The sequence below is a fragment of the Podarcis pityusensis genome (genome assembly GCF_964106645.2).
Source record: "Podarcis pityusensis genome assembly, chromosome: 4".
NCBI classification, from domain to species: domain Eukaryota; kingdom Metazoa; phylum Chordata; class Lepidosauria; order Squamata; family Lacertidae; genus Podarcis; species Podarcis pityusensis.
This window is the reverse complement of record NC_138027.1, coordinates 28,141,680-28,167,402: the sequence shown is the minus strand read 5'-3', so window position 1 is coordinate 28,167,402 and position 25,723 is coordinate 28,141,680.

Here is a 25,723-nt window from a genome sequence, read left to right as displayed (position 1 = left end):
GCAAAGCCCTCTCATAGCTGATTTCATGGCCTCCCACACCGTTGCCTGGGAGACATTTGGAGTACAGTTAAATTTAATATATTCAGTAAATTAAGTTTTAAGCTTCTCCACAATGTCCCATCCGTGAAAATACTAGAATTACTAGGTGCCGGGCGGTGGTATGGGATTTACCTGGATAAAGATTAAGCAAAAGAGAACGGAGCGTGATCTGAGGCCGTAATCTGACCTAGGCTAGCATCTGACAAGTGACACAATAGCCTTATAAACAAGAAACATATAAATGAATAAATAGGACTTACGGCTGCCAGCATTAAAAGGGCAATTATGACCTATTTCCTCCCAAATATAAAACAGGTTGAGCCTATTACCATAGATAATTCCATACTACTAGAAAGAGTGGACCAAGGGACCTGCTCCTACTACTGCTCCCTACTCCCACATCCCTCTCCATCTGGGCAGCAAAGAGGCATTATCAACGTACAAGGATACATTTCAGCCAGGAGAAACCCTGAAGGACAGGGCACAGCAGGGCTAGTAGTTGGTGACTGGGCCAGTCCCAAGGGCCAGGTTGGGGAGCCACATTCATCCACCAGCCCCAGGTACTTCACCCCTGAGCTAGCCCAGTCTACTTTGTCTGCCAACCACTCTCCTGGGTCTCAGACAGAGGTCTTTCACCTAATCCTTTAACTGGAAGCTCGGATCCTCTGCCTGAAAAGCATGTGCTCAACTTCTGTCCCCTGTCACCTGAGCTACTTTGCAGTACTCAGTTCTGGACTAATATGCACTGATTCGCAAGCTGATATTGCTTTCTCCAGTCACTGAGTAACATACAGCCAGTCATAAGAACATCTGATGAGCCTGGTAGATCAGGCCAGTGGCCCATGTAGTCCAGAACCCTATTCTCACACCAGTGGTGTGCAGTGAAATTTTTCGTAGGGGACGAGTTAGGGCCAGAGGTGCCAGCTTGCGGGGGTGGTTGGGGGGCCCGATGTTGCATGTGTGACATCCCCACATCTTGATGTTGCACACATGAACATCACAGCTCCCTCCCTAAGACAGGCAGAAGCTTCCCAGAAGCTTTGGGAAGGAGGCACCAAGCTTTGATACTTTAATGCTCTAATTTACCAGGAACATTTAGTGGACTATCCTAGTCCCCCTAGTCCACTGACCACATGCCGCTGACCACAACCAGATGCCTGTGGGAAGCCTGCAAGCTTCATGCATTGAAGTTTAAGGAGCAGCACTTCCAGTTTGGATGGTGCATGCCTTCCAGGAAAAACCTGAGCCTTGTTATCTCTCATTTTACAGACATTATCCACTGCCCGTTGATAAATGCATGCTCTTTCTTGTTGACCCTGCCCCCCTGCCCCCCAGTTTGGGTTGTTGATCCTTGCACAATTGTTTTGCAATCATTATGAAACTCAGCACCTTGCTTTGGAGTCTGTGCTAAGAGTCCTTATTAGGCAGAAATGTCTGTTAACAACTGTCAGCTACTTATCAGTGAAGCTGACATTGCACTGTGGCTCAGCTTCGGATCCAAGGCTTCAGGGAGAGAACTCCTTGAGCCTTCATTAGAATTCCCCAGTGAATAGTCATTTGCTTGATTTGAGCACAATTCCCACAATTTAGACCTAAATGAACTGATGGAGGGGGCAGGGATGTTGTGGTCCTGAGCAGTACCTCAGCACCGCTCTCCATCCAAGAGGAAAAGAATCTGATTAGAGTGCACTTTAAATAGTCCATTCCACATCATCTAATGCATGATTATTACTTGAGACAGCATTTGCAAAATGTCAGCGACTTGGCCAGAGACATAAACAATGTTTCCCAAAGAATCAGCACAGTGCTTTAAATGATGCTTCTCTCCTGGCCCCCAAATCGTACCCATTAGGCACCTCCATTTATTAAAGCTATCACACTAGGTCAAAGACAAGCATCTCTGAGGTCTTTTATAAGCTGCACTGAGGGGAGAGTTTTATTCATCTATGTCTTTATTGTATTTGAAACATTTTTAGGTATCTGTTCATGTATCAGTGTACAGTGTACAGAATTAAAACATCAGCCAAAATGAGCAAACGGGTTCCGGACAATATCAAAACAATAAAACAGCAGCTATTCATAACAAGTTAAATATATTAAAAAGATAGCAATCTGCAATCAAACACTATCTGAGAAGAAGGCTTTTGTCCATCGTTGGGAGGACAGCACGAAAAAGGCTGTAAATCAAGTCCACACCTTTTATTTAAAGCACTCTTATATATCACAGGCTTAATATTGATTTGGTTTACTGTCCATGTAAGGGACAGCATCAACCACAGAGCTATGGTTATGAAGACATCAGTTGACTTTGTCCTCAGAGAACTAATGCAGCTGACAGAGTGCAAGACTTAGGACCAAACAATGATTCATTAAATGCAAAGACATATTTGCATGCAAGGCCATATTATTACAATAGGTCCTTGGTTTGGATTAGGGCTGTAATAGCAGTAGCAGTTGTGGCTGGGACCTTCCTCCAGCTGTGTGTTGGTGAGCAGAGACCAAAGGGGTTTAGGATTTCAGGGTGGATGGCATAACCAAACAGGGAAAAAATATCTGCTTTGCAAGTGCTTTGGGAAGTAGCGATAGAGGGGTGCAGAACCGTGTTGTGGGGGGGCCTCAATATTCAGAGGGCCCTGCACACAATGTCAGGATATCATGCGAAATTTTAGCGTGCAGTGTCAGGACCTCGCGTCGTGTCCACTCAATCATCTGGAGAAGCTGGTGCCTCCGGAACTGATGGTGGCAGGCTGTGAAGAAGGAGACACAGAGCATGGCTTTTTGCCGTTCTTTGAATGCAATGCTGCACTTCTGGAGGAGACCAGACCCTTCTTGGAATGTAAATGCTCTGAAATGCCTTCACCTAGGTTCAAGCTGTAAATATGTGTAAATAAGCTATATCTCATAAAGACACCATAGTCTGGGCTGCAACTCATTGTCCCAAAAGGTAACACAGGCCCTGGTAAGCACGCCTGATACCCCTGGAATTTTGCACCGACCACTCAGAGATTGGGGTGGCATGTAGCAATAGACATACCGAAGCTCCTGCAGCCAATCAGAAGCTGTGGAAGCCCTATTGGACATTTGGCTTCCAAAGAACGATTGCAAATTGGAACACTCACTTCCAGGTCTGCGGTGTTTGGGAGCCAGGCGTTCGGCTTCCAAGGTACGACTGTATAGGTATCTCATTCCAAGCTCCGAGCACAACATTCTTCTCTTTTATTTTTGCAAAGCATCTAAATATGAAAAGCCATTGTAATCAGAGCCCAGCCAGTTTTTAAAAACTGCAGTATGCTCTGATGAGTAAGGCATTTCTGCTCTTTGGCTGCTGCAAGAGACATTTATTAATGGATGGGTTGATGATACTGATTATGTGCCTGAGATCATTTCAAAAGAGCCAGAGAATACAACTGTGGATGAACAATGTCTGTTCTTGTGAAGGTTCCTTAGCAATAAATTAGATTTTCGATGCAAAATATATTTGATGTTCGGGAACAAAAGCAATCAGGTCTTTGAGAGCATGCCTCTGGTAGGAGGTATTAGGAAAATGAAAGGAGACAGACTGAATGCTTTCAATATTACACCATGCAAAAATATCACAATTTCTTTTCAGGTCTCCCCCCAATTCACCTGAGGAACAGCAATATGCTGTTTGTAGTAAGGGCAGCTCTAAAAAGAAAGAAAAATACTATAATGAGAGGTGACAAGGTTGAAGCAATCTATATTAGTATTTAAATGTGCACACTGTATTAAAGCATTTGGGAAAATTCAGCTGTCTGATTCCTAGAGACAAACGTCATAGCAACAATTTATGATAAAGCACAGAGAATTTGTATATAAAGGTAAGTTTCCAAATAAAGCTATTCTTGCAGACTTATCCTTTCCAAAAAAGCTTTCTTTGTCCTGCATTTTAAAAAAAGCACTGACTCCCTGGGGATATGCAAATGATCTGGTAGCACTTGAGAGCTTTTTAGTAATTACAACACCATCTGAGTTCTCAGCATTACAATACGATCAAAATGTAGCCTGTGCATCAGCATTCCATATGTCAGCCTCCAAAATAAGATACTTAGATAGTCAGTTGTAAAATGACACCGTTTAAATACATGCAAGTGCAGCTGAATCTCAGCTACTATCCAACCTTCAACGCCAGTTCGGTGAGTGAGAGATCAGAGCAAAGTCTGTTAAAGACCACATAACACCGGTCTTGAAATACCTACACCGGCTCCCAGTACGTTTCCGAGCACAATTCAAAGTGTTGGTGCTGACCTTTAAAGCCCTAAATGGCCTCAGTCCTGTATACCTGAAAGAGCATCTCCACCCCCATCGTTCTGCCCGGACACTGAGGTCCAGCGCCGAGGGCCTTCTGGTGGTTCCCTCGCTGCGAGAAGCCAAATTACAGGGAACCAGGCAGAGGGCCTTATCGGTAGTGGCCCCCGCCCTGTGAAACGCCCTCCCACCAGAAGTCAAAGAGAAAAACAACTACCAGACTTTTAGAGGACATCTGAAGGCAGCCCTGTTTAGGGAAGCTTTTAATGTTTAATAGACTATTGTATTTTAATATTCTGTTGAAAGCCGTCCAGAGTGGCTGGGGAAACCCAGCCAAATGGGCGGGATATAAATAATTTACTATTAACATTATTATTATCATCATCATCATCATCATCATCATCAAATGCTAGGACCTTTTTCTGAGATATTCAGCCTCATTTATCAGCAAACAGACCTTCTTGAACCTAAATATATAGTATAGACAAAGTATTATCATTGTAGCAATTATTAAGCGAGAATATGCTTAAAGTCTTGGATCATCTCATCAAAATTGACCCATTACTTTATTTTCACATTCTAAAAATTGAGTATTAATTAGAGGCTTCATCAGTTTTTTAATTGCTTGGCATGGAATTCAAAACTCAGCTACTCTTAATGCTTGCTTCAAAAATAAGGAAAATAACACTACAGCTCCACCCTCTCACCCATTAATCGATCTGGCTTCTGCTCTGGTGGTGGCTGCTGAAGAGCTTTCAACAGCAAGAAGCTGGTCAGGTTTGTGTTTGTCTGTTTCCTTCCTTCCCCCACCTGGAACACTGTTAAAGCAGGGATCCATGAGCCCAAAAGTCAGGAAGCCATTTCCCCAGGCACCCATGTCACTGCTGTAACCGTGAGGTAGGGAGAAGGATAGATCTGTATAAATATGTGAGGCAGTTGGATGGGATTGCTCAGCCTCTCAGAGTTCATTGCCAAACAACAACAACAACCCACCTTCTATTGATATAACTCCGTCAGTAGAGCATGAGACTCATAATCTCAGGTCGTGGGTTAGTTGGGCAAAAGATTTCTGTCCAATGGTCCCTTCCAATTCTACAGTTCTATAGATTTCTCTGCCTTTTCCTAATGCTGTTTATTCCTGCATGTTTGTCTCTTGCATCTTTTCCTTCTGCATGGAAAATATATTCTTCTTATAGGGTGCCCTGGAGAGGAACACTTTGCTCCTTGGGCTAGACCAATATGGTGCCCTTCCGATTGTTGGACTCCCAACTCCCATCAGCCCCAGGCAGCATGGCCAGTGACTAAAGTGGATGGCCAAGAACACCTTGAGGACACTCTGTTAGCTACCAAGGGGTAGTCTCTGGTGTGAGATAGTGCAGTATCAGCGCTTAAATTAATTGCCGCAAAACAGTTCCCATTGGTACCAGTGGGATTGCTTTAGAATTAGTCATTTTGAAGATTGCATCTTTCAGCTTCTCAGTCCTTTCAGATGCTGTCCCACTCAGTTTTATGGGGCTCTCCAGAGACATCCCTGCAACTATTTTTGTTCAACCCATCAAAGTAAATATTACAGCTTCCTAAAGCAGGCGGTATTACTTAAGTAGCAAACCATATGGAGTAGGGGGGCATTGTTTTAACTGTACTTTTGGAATTAGAAGATTGATCTGGATTGTTTACAACATGACATCAGCAATTAATGATCCGCCATGGGGGAATACTCCCATTAAAATACGTGTTTCAAATCTGTAGTTAATGAGTTCAGCAATTCACTGCACCAATTAATTGTGTTTCTGCCTTCCGGGCAGACTTTGCATAATGAGAAAGAAGTGGAAGAGTGGAGGGGTTTTTACATCTCTGACCTGAAAGAAGCTTACAGTAGAACCCTATACATTGCTACTCAGAAGTAAACCACATGAAGTTCAATGGGACGTACTCCTCATTAAATAGGTACAAGATTGTAGCCTTCTTATAGGTCACCCATTATGGCTCTCCAGTTCACTCTCTTCAATGGGATCTCCCTAGATTAGCAATGGGGAATCTGTGGCCCTCTGGATGCTATTGGCCTATATCATCCGCCATGACTGGCCATGCTAGCAGCAGACAATGGGAGTTGGGCATCTAACAATATCACATGAGAATCACCCCTTCCCATTTCTTCCCATGAAACTGAATGCTGGAAGATTCAGGGCAAGTAGCTCTTCACACCACACACAGTTAAACTCTGGAATTTGTTCCCACAAGAGGTAATCATGGTCACAAACTTGGATTATTTTAAAAGACGATTGGACAAATTCATGGAGGGTAAGGCTATCAGTATAGGGACACAGGTGGCGCTGTGGTCTAAACCACTGAGCCTAGGGCTTGCTGATCGGAAGGTCAGCGGTTCGAATCCCCATGACGGGGTGAGCTCCCGTTGCTCAGTCCCAGCTCCTGCCAACCTAGCAGTTTGAAAGCACGTCAAAGTGCAAGTAGATAAATAGGTACCGCTCCGGCGGGAAGGTAAACAGCGTTTCTGTGCACTGCTCTGGCTTTGCCAGAAGCGGCTTAGTCATGCTGGCCACATGACCCGTAAAAACTGTCTGCGGACAAACATTGGCTCCCTTGGCCAGTAAAGTGAGATGAGCGCCGCAACCCCAGAGTCGTTCGCGACTGGACATAACTGTCAGGGGTCCTTTACCTTTACCTTTTTTAAGGCTATCAGTGGCTGCTAGCCATTATGGCTATTTTTTACCTCGACTGCCAGAGGCAATATGCCTTTGAATACCTGCTAGAGCAGGAAACTGGGGAAATGTGGATTTGGAGCATATTAAAATCTGATCCGGAACTGCAGAGAAGTCAGGAAGTTTATTTTATTATGAAGCTCCAGTCTTTTTTGTTTTAAAACTGATGTATGTATTTCTTCAAAGGCCAACTGGGAATGTTAAACACCCAGAGCAAGGATGACCCAGACCCAGCATGTTGCAAGAGCTGAAAACCATAAACAGCCCAAAAGCAGAAGAAAGAACATTCAAATTTATGTCTGCCCCCTGCAAGCAACTGTATAACTCAGCCCCATTGCATATGTATAGTAACAAATGCAGATCTTAGAAGTGGAAGTATAAGTAGGTCACCTTTATCACTAGCTGCATTTCAGAGCCGAAACCAGCCGTTTGGCTTTTATTTCAGGGATAAAAGTGTTTGATGCTTATGCAATACTCCATCACTTGAAGGCTGGTGGGAAATGGCATTTCACTCTCTGTGTCCTAAAGCACAATGGTTTGTTTAATCAAAGCTGTTAACGTCATCGCAACGGGAGTGGATATGTGAGGGATTACAGAAATAAAATGAAAGCAGCATTTATGTACGAATAAAGGGCAAACAATTAAGATCATTAAGACGATTTGCAGAACAAAAAGGAAAAACAGGAAAAAAATCCTTAGAAGTAGGTCATGATTTTTGTGAGGCGGATTAGAGATTGAATCAAAGAAACATGGAGTTGCAGAGGTTCTGGAGGAACATTTTGTTCAAACCCCTCCCTCCCCCCCCCCCCACATACACACACCTACAAATAAAAATCCCTGCACTTAACACAATACTGCAGCATGCTTGCTCACCCGCTTCTAAGACTCTATTCACATGCACAGCCATGGAACTGTCCCACATGACCACGTAAATAATAATAATGATGATGATATGGAGGCCACACCCACGTGGGAGGGGCCTATCATCTAGTCATTCAACAAAAATTATATGCCACTTGCTTATAAGAAAACCTCTAAGCGGTTTACAAAGATATAAAACGAAACATTAAAATTCTCTTTAAAAAGCAGTTAAAAATAGGTATTGAAAAATATTCAAAAGATGGGTACAGTAGCTAAGCAGAAATTGAATACATGTAACTTCTACATGTCTGGATAGGCTTGCCTGAGCAAAAAAATGTTTAAACAGGCACTGAAATGTGTACAGCGAAGGCGGCTGCCGGATGTCAATAAGGAGGGGGTTCCAAAGAGTGTAGGTGCTGCCACACTAAAATATCTATTTCTTACCACTGATCTTCTCTCCCAGTGTTATTCTCTGGTGTCCGTGAGAGTCCATCTCTATCTAGTACAGAGATCAGGGAGGCTAATGAGTAAACTCACAAGAGTTAGGGGAGTGCCAGAGCTCACAGAAAATGTAGCTATTACATATACTTTGCAAGTTTATTCTACCAAGCAATACATGAATATATGATATCAACCTTGCAAATGCAGGTTGCAACCATATCACTAAAAGCGCTGAAAGTGTAGAGTTCAAGCACTCACGGCATCTCAAGCTACCTTATTTCATCATTATAATTGTGTTGTGTTATAATGAAGAGTTCTAGAAAGGTTTTGTGCATTTTACAGGTGGGAAACATTTCAGCTGACGGTCCAAGGGACAATCAGTGACTCCACGGCAGTGAACTCAATCCCATGTAAAGCTGGTTACTCAGAGACATGAACCAAACAATTGGACTAAAAAAAAAGTGAATTTATGGTAGAGTATCCAAATAGAAATGCAGAGGAAAATACTGTTATAGTGGAGAAAGTATGTTTGTGTGCAGTGTGTACTTAGAGGGCAGTTTGATGGGTTTCTGATGACCTAAAAGACAGAGTGTGTGCCAATTCATAAGCAAATACAGAATAATTTAATACATGAAAATGATTTGCAAAAGTAAAAGTTTTATACAGATAGGAGAAGGAAAGTGGTCAGCCGCTGCAATCCCAGTTTAGACAGGGCAGATGCAGTTAGATACCATACCCTCCAACATTTCTCCAATGAAAATAGGGATGTCAATAATAATAATAATAATAATAATAATAATAATAATAATACCCCACCTATCTGACTGGGTTGCCCCAGCCACTCTAGGCAGCTTCCAACATATATAATAAAACATTAAACATTTTAAAACTTCCCTATACAAGGCTGCCTTCAGATGTCTTCTAAAGGTTGTATAATTACTTATCTCCTTGGCTCAGGGGCACATACCATACCTTCCAACATTTATCCAATGAAAATAGGGACATCCTAAGGAAAAGCAGGACATTCCGGGGTCAAATCAGAACTGGGGCGGCTTCTGTAAATCCAGGACTGTCCCTGGATACTTCTGTACATCAGAGGCTTTCAACAACCATTCTTGGCCAATGATGTGGCGTCAGCATAGCCCACCAGAAGCTTCTGCACCACTGCACATTTCTGCCAGGTGAATTATACTCCCTGGTTTATGTCTGCTTTCTTTCATGCCTCCGGGTGGTGGCGGCAGCCAGAAAGTAGCAGTGGGATTGAGAACAGCAACATGTATTGCAGTATGGATGGGCCTTGGCCTCTACTAATTTACAGATCAAAACACAGCTGGGACACTACTCTGCAGCATATTTTGCATGGTTATTATTTTAGCCCCCAGGAAGAAAACAGTGTTCTCATGCTTGAAGGCCTCACACAACCATGTCACAGATCCTCCAAGTGTCCCTATTTTCCAGGGACAGTCCCAAATTTACAGAAGCCGTCCCGGTTTCTAATTTGATCCCAGAATGTCCTGCTTTTGCTTTAAAAGGTAAAGGGACCCCTGACAATTAAGTCCAGTCACGAACAACTCTTGCGGCACACATCTTGCTTTAAAGGCTGAGGGAGCCAGCATTAGTCTGCTTCCGCAGACAGTTTTTCCAGGTCATGTGGCCAGCATGACTAAGCCGCTTCTGGCGAAACCAGAGCAACCCACAGAAACGCCGTTCACCGTCCTGCCAGAGCAGTTCCTATTTATCTACATGGCCTTTGACGTTCTTTCAAACTGCTAGATGGGCAGGAGCTGGGACCGAACAACGGGAGCTCATTCCGTTGTGGGGATTCAAACCGCCAACCTTTCGATCGGCAAGCCCAAGTGGCATAGTGGTTTAACCCACAGTGCCAACAGCACCCCCGTGGACATCCCTATTTTAATCTGAGAAATGTTGGAAGGTATGGAGTTATTCAACCCCCAAACCATCTGAAGGCAGTCGTGTATAGGGAAGTTTTTTTAATGTTTTATTTTTTATTATGTTTTCATATATGCTGGAAGCTGCCCAGGGTGGCTGGAGCAACCCAGTCAGATGAGTGGGGTATAAATAGTAAAATTATTATTATGGAATAGAACATCCCTATTTTCATTGGAGAAATGTTGGAGGGTATGATGTCACACAGCACTTAAAGACAAGCATTTGAAATTTACTATAATCACATTTCTAACAGGAAAGAAGCAAAATGTAATATGTACTAAGGTTGAGGGACGCAGGTGGCGCTGTGGGTTAAACCACAGAGCCTAGGACTTGCCGATCAGAAGGTCGGCGGTTCGAATCCCCGCGATGGGGTGAGCTCCCATTGTTCGGTCCCTGCTCCTGCCAACCTAGCAGTTCAAAAGCACGTCAAGTGCAAGTAGATAAATAGGTACCACGCTGGCGGGAAGGTAAACGACGTTTCCGTGCGCTGCTCTGGTTCGCCAGAAGCGGCTTAGTCATGCTGGCCACATGACCCGGAAGCTGTACGCCAGCTCCCTCAGCCAATAAAGCGAGATGAGCGCCGCAACCCCAGAGTCGGTCAAGACTAGACCTAATGGTCAGGGGTCCCTTTACCTTTACCTTACTAAGGTTGACAACATTACCCCTGGAGTATAATTAGTAAATCCAGGGATGGAACAAATGCTTTCGGGTGCTTTGCTCAACAAGCTGGTGTCAGCGCCAGAAGAATATGGCCAAATTTAAAAAGACAATCAAGAAACAAAGAATGTATACATGTTCCAGTGCAGCATTACTATAAATCAGGAACCTGTTTCAGTTTGAGGACTGTATTCACTCATCCAGGGGCCAGGGGCCAGAGGCAAAAGTGAGAAAAGGCCAGAGGTGAAAGTGAATGGAACAATGATGCTACTTTTGCCTTTGTACAGCAGACTGCATTCCAGCAATGCAAGTTGGAGATTTTTCCACCCACCCACTATACATATAAACACAGATAAGCATTATCGCAATTTCAGGGGCACTTTGCAGTCAGACAAAAGCCCTTGGGGCTAGTGTGGGATTGGGCCTGGGACTCTGCATTCAACCCTCCATCTTGCCTTAAAACATTTACCGTACCTCACTGGCTCTATTGCCCCAGGTCCTGTTTCACCGAAATGCATAGTAAACCAACCCGTTCATTAATTTTCACAGTCGTTTTTTTCCCCACCAGAACCTGAAGGAGAAGCCAAGATTTATTTGTAGGTTAATAAAACTGTTGAGGATGATTGTTCATTCTTACAACTTGAACTCAACCCATCAAGAGAAGAGGAAGTGATTCTCTTCCAGTTAAATTGACTGAAACATTCTGCAACAATGGAGAATAATAAAGCACAATTAAAAGTGAAAGGGACCTGAGGCTGTTAAGGGCTTGTGGGATCCTTTAATGGAACATGAAGGCCATTTAAAGGTCACCGGCTTTGAAGCAAACTCCCAGGTTTCTAAAAGGGAAATTACAGATCTCTTCAAACAGAGTCATCTTTGAGAGTGTGCATGTATATAGATATATTTATATTATACCCTCTTTTTTCTGAGGAAACCAAGCAAGTAAATGTACATTGCTCAACTTACTTTTCCCCAGGACACTTGGGAAATCAGAGAGTTCAGCAATAGTGTCTTATATTTTCTGGAGGCTGGAGAGGAAAAATGGAAACTATATTCACTTTCCTTTGTGTTTGTGTATAAGAATTGCTTTGATTCTGTCATATTCCCTGTTTGCTAGTACTCTGGTTATGCAGTGAAGGCATTGTTGTTGTTAAACAAAATTAGCTATTTATTAAATGAAAGTTAATAATGATAAATGCAGCAAAACAGTGATGTGGCACAGGGTGGGGTTTTTTTTTAAGTCCACAAATAGCTATTTGAAATGATGATTGGGGACTGTCGTGGTGTTGGAGGGAGGACTTGGGAAAGCAGCCCCCTCCTTGACAAGGACAACAACCAATTTTCATGAATGGAGGAGTAGGATATTGATGGCTACTACCTTGGCTATGTATGCCTCTAAATACCAGTCGATGGCAATCAAAAGTGAGGAGAATTGTGTTGCCCTCAGGTCCTTCTTATGGGCTTCTCATGGGCATCTGATTTTCCCCTGTAAGAACAGGATGCTGGACTATTTGGCCTGATCCAGCAGGCTCTTCTCATGTCCTTATCATGAAGAGCCCTAGCAGGACTTCACTGTTGCATCTACAGAATAATGCAGTTGCATTCATGAGGCACATAGTGGGGTCTACCACAAGGGCTCAAAAGACATTCTTCATCCCTGCATTCTCCTGCAGTGAGGGCGCCTCATATTTATAATTCTCAAGCTCTATCCAGTGGAGGTTGGTCCTTTAGGGCCAGGGCAAGGCTAATAATAATAATAATAATAATAATAATAAATGTATACCCTGCCCATCTGGCTGAGTTTCCCCAGCCACTCTGGGTGGCTCCCAATCGAGTGTTAAAAACAATACAGCGTTAAGTATTAATAACTTCCCTAAACAGGGCTACCTTCAGATGCCTTTTAAAAATAAGATAGATGCTTATTTCCTTGACAACAGATGGGAGGGCGTTCCACAGGGCAAGCGCCACTATCGAGAAGGCCCTCTGTCTTGTTCCCTGTAACCTCACTTATCGCAGTGAGGGAACTGCTAGAAGGCCCTCGGCACTGGATCTCAGTGTCCGGGCTGAAAGATGGGGGTGGAGACACTCCTTCAGGTATACAGGACTGATGTTTTGCCAAGATGTTTTTCCGTTAGAAGCTAAACAGGAAATACAGTCATCGTCGTCGTAGTCTGCCACCACCACTTCTTATGCTGCATGCCTGCCACCCAACATGTGCCCACCTATTGTTGCCCAGTGGGTGCATGGCGCATAGCGGAGGAAAAGGGCAATGTGTTCAGGAGGTAGTGAGTTCCTCAGAGGCTGGATGTCTTGCCCTCACAGCTGTCTGGAACCCTGAGGCCACTGTCTCACCTCGCCTCATGGGTGGACTGGTCCTGTTAAGGGCAAAAAATGCAGTCCCCCCAACAACCACCTTGAAAGGCAGTGTACAAAGAAAGGTGAAATGAACATGAGATGAACTTCAGTATACCACCAGCCAGCTCCCACCCACCTGGCTTCTATCTAGTCCTGGAGGTGGCAATGCCTATCAGCTTCCTCCTCTGTGTTGCCCTTGTAGCTCTCAACAGGGAAGGGGATGCTGAATTTGCATGAGTTAAATGTGTGCAAGTTGCGAATTGGCTGCAGCTGTAAAGTAAATGCAGTTACAGGTAAGGTCACTAGCTGGCACTAGTGATACTTGAGCGATATAAGGTAAAGGGACCCCTTACCATTAGGTCCAGTCGTGGCTGACTCTGGGGTTGCGGCGCTCATCTCGCTTTATTGGCCGAGGGAGCCGGCGTACAGCTTTCGGGTCATGTGGCCAGCATGACTAAGCCGCTTCTGGTGAACCAGAGCAGCACACCGAAACGCCGTTTACCTTCCCGCTGGAGCGGTACCTATTTATCTACTTGCACTTTGACGTGCTTTTGAACTGCTAGGTTGGCAGGAGCAGGGACAGAGCAACGAGAGCTCACCCCGTTGCGGGGATTTGAACCGCCAACCTTCTGATCGGCAAGTCCTAGGCTCTGTGGTTTAACCCACAGCGCCACCCGTTCTTTGTTACTTCGCTATCTGAGAGAGTTGTGTCTGCTCCTTCTTATGCAGCACTCACAACAGAACATTGCATGCCCTTCTGGATGCAAAGCATGTGTCCCTTCAGCGTGCCTTTCTTCTCTCTAATCTGTTCACCTGTCATTGATGGGGTCAGAGGCTAATGCCATCCAATGGCTCATGGGGTGGGGAAAACACACACACTAATCTTGAGTAATATTATGGATGCTTGTCTTGAAAGAGAGAATATTGGTGCAGGAAGATCCCCCTATAGTGACTCCCCTGTGCCCCCAAAAACATTGAAGTATTTTATGAAGAGCAGAACGCTTAAAAGCAAAATAGTGGTTTTTTATAGAGACTCAAGCCAAGAACTCGGAAGGAAGCTGGGTTGGCCATGAATCAGAGAGCGGTCCGGTGAGTATTCCATAATCCCTGGTCTGGAATGTGACATTGCAGAACGATGAGTTTCAATTACTGTTTCACTTTCCTCCTTTTCAGACAGTTATTGCTGGCTTTTCATGCAGTGTGACGAATACATCAGTTTATTTGCCCTTCTCTTGATGAATTCAGCCCCTCAGAGAGTAATATAAAGATCACGCCACTTTCAAAAGGGAGATTATGTTTACTTAGCCAACAGTGAAAATCAGCAGGCTCATTTCAACACACACACACACGAGCGATCTAGCACTCACTTTTCTCAAGGATGGTTCGAGGATTTAGTTGGTGTCTCTTAATTATTAATTGGAAACGGCATGACTCACCAGTCAGTCAAAGATGAGGAACAACAGTTAAAACATTAAAAGAGCACGAGGATATAATTAAAAGCAAAATGCAATCTGAATTAAACTGACTGAGCAGAAGAAACAAACGAATTACACAGGCTGGAGTCCATTTGCAAAATGTGTTCTGTTTCCCAATGTTTAAATGGACTCCATAGAGAAGAACGGGCTCGTGAATCAGAAACATCAGTGCACAATCTGTTATACCATCAAAGCAGAGTCTTTGGGACAAAGTCTTGGGCTCCCGTCAGCTGAATGACCGGGAGGATCCTACATTCCAAAATAAGGGAGGTAATACACAGTGCCACAGCATAGCTGTCAAGCGTCCCTTATTTGAAGGGACAGCCCCTTATTCCAGCGCCATGTCCCACTGCTGTCCCTTATTGATGGATGTCCCTTAAATGATGTCCCTTAAATTTCAAAGGAAGCAGCTCCTCTCCCTCCCTCCCTGCCGGCCAGGGAGGAGGGAGGCTCCAACTGTGTTGCTTGGCTGTGTTGCTCACCTAATAAGGAATCTAAGAACGACTGGGGGGTGGAGCTTGCATGCCTTGTGCTGATCAAATCGGCTGCGTTCCCTGGGGACTCGCCTTTGCTCAGCGCTTCCCAGCGGAGAGGTGACGGTGGTTTTCCTTGAGGCTTCGTTTGGCTGCTGGCTGGGCTTTCTGCCTTTGGCTCAGAGGGGCTCAGAAGTTGAACATACCTGTGCTGAGTGCTTGGATTGGAATCGGATGGATACGTCATCGACGACCCACTCACCCTTGCCGGCGAAAAGGTCTGTCTGGAGCGGGGGCACATGGTGGGGGAAAGGGAAAGGAGATCTCGTGGGAGGGGGGGCTTTTGAATTTGTTTTGGAGGCTCCTTCGATTGACTTATGGGGGAAAAGAAAGGAGCTGGTGGGTGACTGGCGATCTCATGGCGAGGGGGGGAGGCTGTGTGTGTGTGGCTAGTTAATGCAAGCTGAGGGGGTTTTTGAATGCTGGACGCCATTTTGTTACACGTGCTGCTGCAAACTTTGCAGTGCAAAGCCAGGCCGGGGAGCCATCTTAAGTTGAGGCTGCATAGGCCTTGTGGTGCATGTGATTCAGATTCTATTCAGTTGAACCTCTGGTTACAAAGTTGGTGGGACAGTGTTCTCGAAGCTACCAGCATGAGTTTGACCAGACTGCAGGAGGACAGGAAGACTGGAGTGCCTGGAACAGGTGAGGCTGCAGGTCCCTTACTTTGGCTGTTGATCCCTTATTTTCAAGGCTGCTGGTCCCTTATTTTCAAATCTGTAAGTTGACAGCTATGTACCACAGGGGTGGCGAACCTCAGATCTGGGGGTGAAATGCAGCCCTCCACGTCTCTCTGTCTGCCTGTCATAACTCTCCTGAGGCCATACCCCTCACATACCCTCCAATGTTTCGCCAATGAGTATAGGGACATCCTATTCCACCATCATCAACATCAACACCATCAGAATTTTACTATTTACACGTCACCCATCTGACTGGTTTGCCCCAGCCACTTTAGAATAGGGTTGCCATACACCCAAAATTTCCTGGACATACATGTAATACTGCTGTCTCTAGCAGTGTCCAGGCAGAAATCGGGTGGAAAAAATGTCCTGAAGTATGGCAGCTCACATCAGCAGTGGCATTTTTGCCAATTTTCCATTAAAATAGCTCAAAAATGGCAATTTTGCAAATAATAATAATCAACAACTATGGGCAAAACTTTTAAAAAGCTCTGGATTTTCACTGTTTGAAATATGGCAACCCTACTCTAGAAACGCAACAAAACATTAAACATTAAAACAAAAACCTTCCCTATTCAGGGCTGCATTCAGATGGCTCAGGGGTTGGATAACTCATTACCTTCCAACACTTCTCCATTGAAAACAGGGACGTCCTAAGGAAAAGCAGGACGTTCTGGGGTCAAATAATAAATTGGGATGGCTTCTGTAAATCCGGGACTGCCCCTGGAAAACAGGGACACTTGGGGCAGTCTGCCCTCTTGCTCCTTCCTTCATGCCCCAAGAGTTTTTTCCTGACTGGAATGTGTCCTTGACCTCTGATAATGAGGCTCAATGGATAGAAGAGGGGGTGTAGAAACCAAGCTACTGTACAAAACATACCTCCATTGACTTGCCTGCTGTTGCGTCTGGCACAGCTACTGCTGGCACATGGCCCTCAGAACGTTTCCCAGAATAGAATGTGGCCCTTGGGCTGAAGGAAGTCCCCCAACCTGCATTACCATCTAAAGCAAGTCCCCCCCCCCACCTTAATAAAACTATTAAGTCTAAAATTACCTTTGTGTACAACAGTGTACCACAAGGTCTGCTACTAACATAAGAAGACAATTTTAATCTGACAGAGTTTACTAAAAGTTCTGTAGCACATATTTCCATTTTATCTTCCCTTGTATGGGTTTGTTCGGCAATTAGCGATCCGTGCCAAGGCATTGTTCCGCTGGGACCTCTTGAGATAAGGACTGTGGCAAAACAATTCCTACACCATACTCTGCTTAACCTTTTAAGGGATCAGTCTCTTAGCCTGCACATTTTTCAGAACTGCATTAAAAATATGTGTCGTAATCAGTGGCATCTCTAAAAGTACCTCTAAGTACCAGTTGATCTGCCCGGGGGAAGCTTGTTTCACTATTGGCCTGGGTCATTTGCAAACTGCTGGAAAACAGTCAACGGTAAATAGTTTCCATTTCGTTCAAGAAGAGCTCCATTTTGAGAGGCACAGTGCAGGGTCAAGTCTCCACAGACAGTGATGACTGATTGAGATTGGAAGGAAGTTTCCAGAAAGATGGGATGGGCATGAAAGAAATACAGAATAACAATGTCACCTGGAGAAGAAGGGCAGCAAGAATCGGCCTTGAGGATTGAAATGTGGATCTCAAGGCTAGCCTAGAAATCATTTTGGCCCAGCCAGTATCCTGGTTTTCCACCTGAATTCCTCTCAAATATAAATATAATAGCTAATTAATTCTTGCTTATCCACTATCCTCAGTGTTTCTGTTAGTTATTTGGTAGACTCGGTTAATTACTGTTTTGCCTTATCTTGCATGCTCGCTGTATTTATTTTGTTTTGTTTCCCCATTCTTTAATTATATGAAATAAATACATAATATCAATAGAAAGGAAAGAAGAAATAATAGCTCCTTGTGAAGTTCTCAGGCCTGCATTGAAGCAGAGCATGGTTATGTTTCATATCTCAGGGCATTTTCTAGAAAATCTTGGAATTTGGAATTCTTGGGATCTTGGAATTTGGACATTTCTGGTCACCTCACTTCAAAAAAAGGATATTGTAGAGTTGGAAAAGGTTTAAAAAAGAGCAAGTGAATGGATGGAGTGACTGAGCTATGCAGAAAGGTTGCACCATTTGGGACTCTTTAGAGAAAAAGCGAGTAAGAGGGGAGGTGATAAAAATTTATAAAGTTATGCATGGCATGAAGGAAATACATAGAGAAAAGTTCTTCTCCTGATCTCATAATGCTAGAACTCATAGACACTGAATGAAGCTGAACGGTGGAAGATTCAGAATAAATAAAGAACTCCTTCATGCAGCGCATAGTTAAACTATAGAACTTGCTCCTCCTACAAGAGGCAGTGGTGGTCACCAACCTAGATGACTTTTTAAAAGGATTAGACCAATTCATGGAGGAGAGGGCTATTGAAGTCCACTAGCTATGATGGCTATGCTCTGCCGCTGCAGCTTGAGGTAGATGGGGTCCTCCCTTAAAGAGGGCACGTATTGCAGTGAGACCTGGAAAACTGACACCCTGTGTTGTGGGTGACTACGACTGGTCAGCCACAACACCCGATTGGTAGGTCCCTCGTAGCTGGGTGCAATCTGGCCAATGGGACGCAGTCCAAATGGTTCGAAGGACCTATTTATGCCCATGCACGTGACCCAGAGCTTCCTCTTTTGGCATGTGCATTCGGAACATCCACCCACCTCTCCCTACTTTTAGGGCTTTGTGCTTGACCTTGATATGCCGTCGTGTGTCGTCTGTCGTTGGGACAGGGGCACGGCAGGAATTTCCCCACTTGGCTGATGGGCTGTTGCCATTTGGGTTTCACCTGCCGCGTAGCAAATCGTCACAACTTGTAAGGTTGCGGATAGGCTCTGGTTCAGGTGATAGGGATGGGAGAAGGATCTCGCTATCCCTATGTGAAGACTATTTCATTAAAGGAATCCAGGGACTCGATGGTTTGATCAACCCCTGAGAGGGGGTTGTGCCCGTGCCTGAGTCCAGGGGGACATTTGGATGGCAGAGATAGCCTGTTCCAGGTTTCCCGCTTATCCAGATGTTCACCCTAGGCTGACCTATGCTGGAACCCTGGGTCAGCGCTACCTGCATGGCAGGGTAGCTAGTCAAACCAGAGCCTATGCAACCATTTCTGTAATCAATAAAGTTGTGGCCTAAATTCTGCCAAAAACTAAAATTTGAGTCAAGTGTGAATTTATTTAGGGGGGAGGTTTCTGGGTCTGAAAAAGCAATAAGCTTCAGAATACCAGTTGCTGGAAACCACAAGAGGAGAGGTCCTGCCGCAGACATTTAGTTGGCCACCATGAGAACAGGATGCTGACCCAGATGGGCCACTGGCCTGATCCAGCAGACCCTATTCTTCTATTATTGCCGCCCAAAACTGCAGCAAAGCAATCAGAATCACCAGCCTTGACATTCAAACAGCATATTTCTGTTTGAGTGCAAGTCTTTCGGTCTATTCACTCACGTATTTCGAAATGCAGAGGCTGCTATTATTCCCTGATCATGATTTTGAAAGACCTGAAGCAAGACTCTTGAGCAGAATTCAAGTGGAAAAATAATCTTTGCTGGATGGGTGGAAAATGTCTAATGTATTCCGAAAGTGTTAATTAAAAATCATTATAGCTGACATTATGGCCTTCCTATCAGGACTGCATTTAGTCCTAAATTTCTTAGTGATCATCAGAGCTCCCATCTGCTATATTGCGCACACCTCTATTCCTCCAGGCCTACATATATAAAATTAAAACTGGAACTAAAAGTGCCTTGACCTAATTGAATTTGTTGTAAGAACAAATCATAATATACCCATTGTTTGCAGGTAGGCTTCTCTTCTGGCAATGATTTGTCAAGTGGCACTAATGGAATTTGTAACCTGTTAAAGAGATATCTGGAGGAGGTAGGAATCCATGTGACTGATGGATATTGTATAGGGCTGATATCTTACCACACTCTGTTTTTCAAGTTGAGACCCAAAGAGCTAATTTAGTGTGTCCAGTGGGATTTTGGACTTCTTTCCAAAGAAGAGGAGGGGCTGCCATTTGAAATGAGTCTTGGGGGTATGGAACGCCTCATATAGTTCTTTAAGCCTAGGAGTAGATCTTCCTAGATAAAGTAAGAAGCATGGAAATATCAACTCAAATCTGGTTCAGAATTTGAGTTTCTGGTCCAGTTTGTGCATGCCTAGTAACATCTTATGAATTTTCATAAGATGATGATGATGATGATGATTACTACTACTAACATTTGTATTCCTCCTTTCCTCCAAGGAGGAAATTTGATTCAGTTCACACCTAAGTGCAAGCCTACCTAATCCACACTTCCTGAAACCATTTGTAAACCAAAACACGGTTATCCTTTGACCTTCACACTGAATTTAGCAGTGCAGTTCTCCAATCAACAGAGCATCCAAAAATACAAATCCTATACAGTGGTACTTCGGGTTAAGAACTTAATTCATTCTGGAGGTCTGTTCTTAACCTGAAACTGGTCTTAACCTGAGGTACCACTTTAGCTAATAGGGCCTCCTGCTGCTGCCACACCGCCGGAGCACGATTTCTGTTCTCATCCTGAAGCAAAGTTCTTAACCCGAGGTATTATTTCTGGGTTAGAGGAGTCTGTAACCTGAAGCGTATGTAACCTGAAGCATCTGTAACCCGAGGTACCACTGTATTATAATGTCATATAAATGCACATATTAGTCAAAATATAGCTAACAAAAACACATCATATTAGGTAAATGGTTTTGCAAAGATGTTTATTAGGGGAAATTACATGCAAAGTATGTAGAAGGAGAAATTTGCACTAAAATGCCATTGAATCTTCATGAGGATTTAAAGGAGGGGAAAATCACAAGCTGATGTGGAAATACGGAGACTGGAAAAATGAGAGAAGCCAAAACTGGCACAGTCACTCATTTCTAACTGCAGCTGCAAAGAGATGGGGAGCAGCCTCTCCTGTTTTCAGCCATCTATGGTTGGTCATGATGTCTGAACTGCGGTTAGTTTTAACTATTCCTAGTTCAAACAAGCCACCTTCGGACTGTGGTAAATTACCCTGGATTGTTCAGATACACTATATAGTCATCACTAAGTGCATTTCACAGGTCAGACATAACAGAAGTACTACAGCTAGCTGAAAAAGAGAAGCACGTGCCATACCAACCACGGTGGAGAAGAGGAGGGAACAGAGCGGCCTTAGCATGCCATGCTAATCTGTGAGTAACGTGTGTTTTGTGTGAACCAAGTTGCTGTGTTTTTTTCTATTATTGGTTTAACAAATGCTGCCTCATGGAAAACGAGGTGCGTGTTGAAACTTTCTTTTTCATCCATTTAATACTTTTAATCTAATTTCTCATCTGTGGAATGTATATGTATACATTTTGAGATGGAAAATGTTGAATACTGCACTTTTAATCTAATAAAATAAGTTTTCGCCGGCATCTAACAGTAGTCTCTATGCCAGCATTATAGATGTGCACACAAGTGTGTTCACAGGCACACATTTTAGTCTATACAAAACAGTATATTTTGACTATTCAGAACGTTTCACTAGGAAAACAGGAATTATGCTAATTAAGAGGGGCATTCATCAAAGGAAGGAGCCTACAGAATCTGAAATAGCAATCAACAAAAGAGTTTGGGACAGAAAGGGAAAGTGGTGAGTTATTTAGGCCCACTCAGGTGCAGGTGTGACTTCTTCATAAAGCAGTAATGAACAAAAATTGCTTCAATTATGCTGCAGCTAAATATCAAATTGCCATAGCAACTCTGTCTTCAAGTAAGAAATGTATGTTGTTTTTTAACTCAGAGACATTTAGGTTAAAATAACGCAGTCCTCTCAAGTGCTTTTCTGTTTTTTAAAATTAATACAAGGCTTTTAGAATAATGGAATAACTTTTGGCTTATTTCTGCTCACACACTGAGGAGATACACCTTAAGCTGAATACTCTATAGGGTGGAGAGAACCTGGCAGACTGTAGCAGATCTAGCCATTTTGGGTTATGGCATAAGCTCTTAATGACTAGAATCCACTTCTTCATATGTACAAAGTGTAGTCAGCAGTTGCAGGTACATACACATGGATGGGATCAAAGGGAAACGAAACGCAAAACATCACTTGTTCCCCATATCTTGCACACATTCTCTCTAGCTGTTAGCTTTTAAGGCACCACTAGACAACCACATAAATATCAAGCCCAGGGTTGCAGTGAAGAGTCTAGGCAGCTGTCTTTTTTAGGAATAAGTAACTGATAAAGCCCATCCTTCACTTAACTGCCTTAGCAATCCAAGAAAGGGCTTTGTGACACCTTATGGCATAAACATTTGTAGACTAGATCTCACCTGTTGCATAGCAGAGATACTCAACCACTACCGGGTTACATTCTCTTAATGAATTTCTAAAAAGAGGAGTAATGAGACAGAAACAATCTGCCTATAAGCCTTTGACCTGGAGGCCGTTTCTCCTAACCCCAAACATATGTGTGACCAACTCTGATTTTTCATTACTGATGAAAGAACATTTGATGCCTGCATGCTCCTAAGCATGTTATTACATCATGTGTTTTAGGATTGACATCTAAACATAGGTTCTTGGACTGAGCTCTGGAGATCCTGAAGGTCAGAGTAAGCACTCTTACTGAACTTTGCAACATGGTTTATTTCATAAAGTTCATCAGGACTAGCATTTGGAAGCTAATATAAGTTTACTAGGACTTGGGTTTGTTTTTGTATCTTGCAGCAACATTTTTATACCATATAAATCCAAACAACACAAAACTCTCTTAGTGGGCTCAGTCCTATAAAACTCCCCCTCTCAAGATGAGATTAGATGGAAACCCACCTTGCTGAACTTCAAGTGAGTGACTAAGACTTACTTGTACCAGAAGGCATGTTAAGCTAGTGAGAGTTTTAATGAGAAAGTTTTAATGCTACATTTTCTGTGATTTGTTTGCTGAGAAATGCAAATGATTAAGTGGTATATAAATGTCTTGAATGAATAATAAATAATTGTATTTTTAATTAGGTATTATTGATTATTTTTGTATTTTATAAGCTGCTTTGAACAACTCCCTGTTGGAGCGGAATAGTGAGGCATTCATTTTATGTAAATAAAATTAATACTCCAATCTTATACATAAGGAATTGCAATAAAGCTGATTGCCAAAGACTCATATTCAGATGTAATGGAACAATACAAGGACCCAAGGTGTACTCATTCAGATTTTTCATTTTCAAAAATTGTGCTAAGCAGTGGTGGGGAAAAAATGAGATTTCATGGGATGCATTGAGGCAGCTACTTTTTCCTCTTTTTCGCTATTTATTCCTCTCCTCTCTTGGTTGATGTCGGTATATGAGATGCACTTCTGTACCAATTCACTGAGTCACATCCGTACTGATTAATTTCTTCCTTTCTGGAAAGAAGCAAACCTTTTCACATCTAAGTAGTAAAAGTCCATCTGCACAAACAGCATGCTGTGTCGATTCAAATAAGAATTTCTTATTCTTCCAGGTAGTTATTTGTCTTAGACTGTGAACAGACAATAGATTTTCAGTGACTTAGAAGAAGTACTATAGAGCCTCCGTTGTGTTCAAGGAGTGTAAAGACCAGAGGAACCTCTCCTTGGTTGGAGTTGACATAGCAAGTCAGCCTCAGGTTGTGAATACCCCTGGGCAACACTCTCTCCATCGTTCCCCTCAGGGCTGTCTTAAGCATATGCAGTGCCAGGGTGCAAAGATCTGCCGATCGCCGCCCCACCCCCAGGTTGCCCAGTCCCAGGTGTGCAGGAAAGCAGAGCTGGCTGGCCACCTCAACGTCTCGCTGGCTTGGTCACCCCTGAACTCGCGGTGCAGAGCCACTCACAGCAGAAGAGCACGCCGTGGCATTTCAACCAATGGGAGGGCTCTCCCCTGGACTCAACTCTCAGGCCCTGGACTCTTGGTCAGGCGCCCTTGAGAGCCCAGCGCCCAGGTGCCCCGCATCCCTAGCGCCTATGGGTAAGATGGCCCTGGTTCCCCCACCATTGGGTTCTTCTGACCCTTCTAAGCAGATCTGGAGAGGACAAAGAGGCCCACGGGGTGGAGGAATATGAAGGAAAGTTCTGTTATGAAAGCAGGACCTCTTGTGTTGGCACAGCAACTTAGTTGAATCTGGCTCCAGAGTTGCTATTCTGTTTCTATCTTAAAGGAGAATAACGGCTTGGTGTTGGGCCAACCCTAGACCTTTTCCTGCCTGAGACAAAGCACAAGATAGTGCTTTCCTACATTCCATGTACAGAAGCTGAACAGCCTGGCGGGTGAATATTTCTTTGACACCGACAGCAGGAGAGTGTCTTCTACTGCACTCCAGGGCAACTGTCCCATAGCATTGCTGTCTGAAGCAACTATCTCGCTCTGCCTCGTGGGAGGACTGGCCCTGGTTGGGTGCTGGCATGTCTGCATTAAGATCAGTTGTTGGATAGAATGGGAGCTCCTGATTAAGGATGGTCAATGCCTCAGCCCCACCCCACCCACCCCACTGCTCTTTTTGGAACTGCCAGTACAATAGACGCCAGTAGGGGTTGGCTCCAACTGCATTGAAATGGCTTGCTGCTGGAGTAATGCTTTTGAATTCATGAATATGAAGAAAACATGTACGTTTACTGCTAGCTAACTCCACATCTGATCCATGTAATCACTGCAAGTTACACCTGAGGGAGGTAGATCAAAGGAATTATTGTTGTTCATCTTTGGATAGGAGAGAGGCGTTGGATTCTCAAAGGAGCTAAATTTGAGAGATCAGATTCTAAATATTTTAGATTAAATATGGCCACACAACACTGAATGGTCTGGTATCTCTTCTATATGCCTCAATTTATAAAAAGCAGCTGCCGGTAAAGCGCATTTGTAATATGACAGCTCACAACCTAGGCATATTAGGAATAACAGTTTACGGGCAATTTCTAAGCCTGAGAAGAAATTGCTTATAGCCAAGCTTCAAAAGAAGATTCACTGCAAGAAAATTGCACCTCTGGTGAAATATTTTCTAAGCTTCAGCGTAGACTTCCCCAGCATCAGGAATTAAAGGCCTAGGAGCTATGATAAATTCCAATAGATACACACACAAATTTCTTAGAAAAAAAATAAGCCATAGAGCAATGGCTCCTGATTATTAACCTATATGCTTTAAAATATATATCTCCATTCAACCTGAAGCACTATTTTTTATTTTAAAAAATCAGATAATTTCCAATTTTGAAAATGTGGGTGTTTTTTGGAGATATCTCTCTCTCTCACACACACACACACACACACTCACACACTTGTCAAAGCCCCATATTTTGTCTTAGACTTTGAATCCCTTGATATTTCATCTGTGCCTTCACTGAAAATTCGCTGCAGGAGAGAAGCTTTCAAAGAATTACCTACCAAAAAAAAAAAAGAGGGAGGAGGGATTGTTGGCCTTTTGAGGCTATCTGAAGTGACAGGGGAAAGAAGGCAAGCAAGCCAGACTACATGCTCTTCAGAAACTTTCCCTAAAGGTTGCTTCCGTATTTGTAAAATATTCACCTTTGCACAGAGGTAGTCAGGCATTTTCTTGGGCTGGAAATGTCACTTATGTAAACATCTGTGGATCTAAAAATGCTCATGCTGTGGTGCTCATAGTGCTCAGCCAGTAAAAGCCACATTCATTTCAAGGAAGCTCTGTCCTGTTTGAGTGCTGTGAGGATTGGCATTGCCT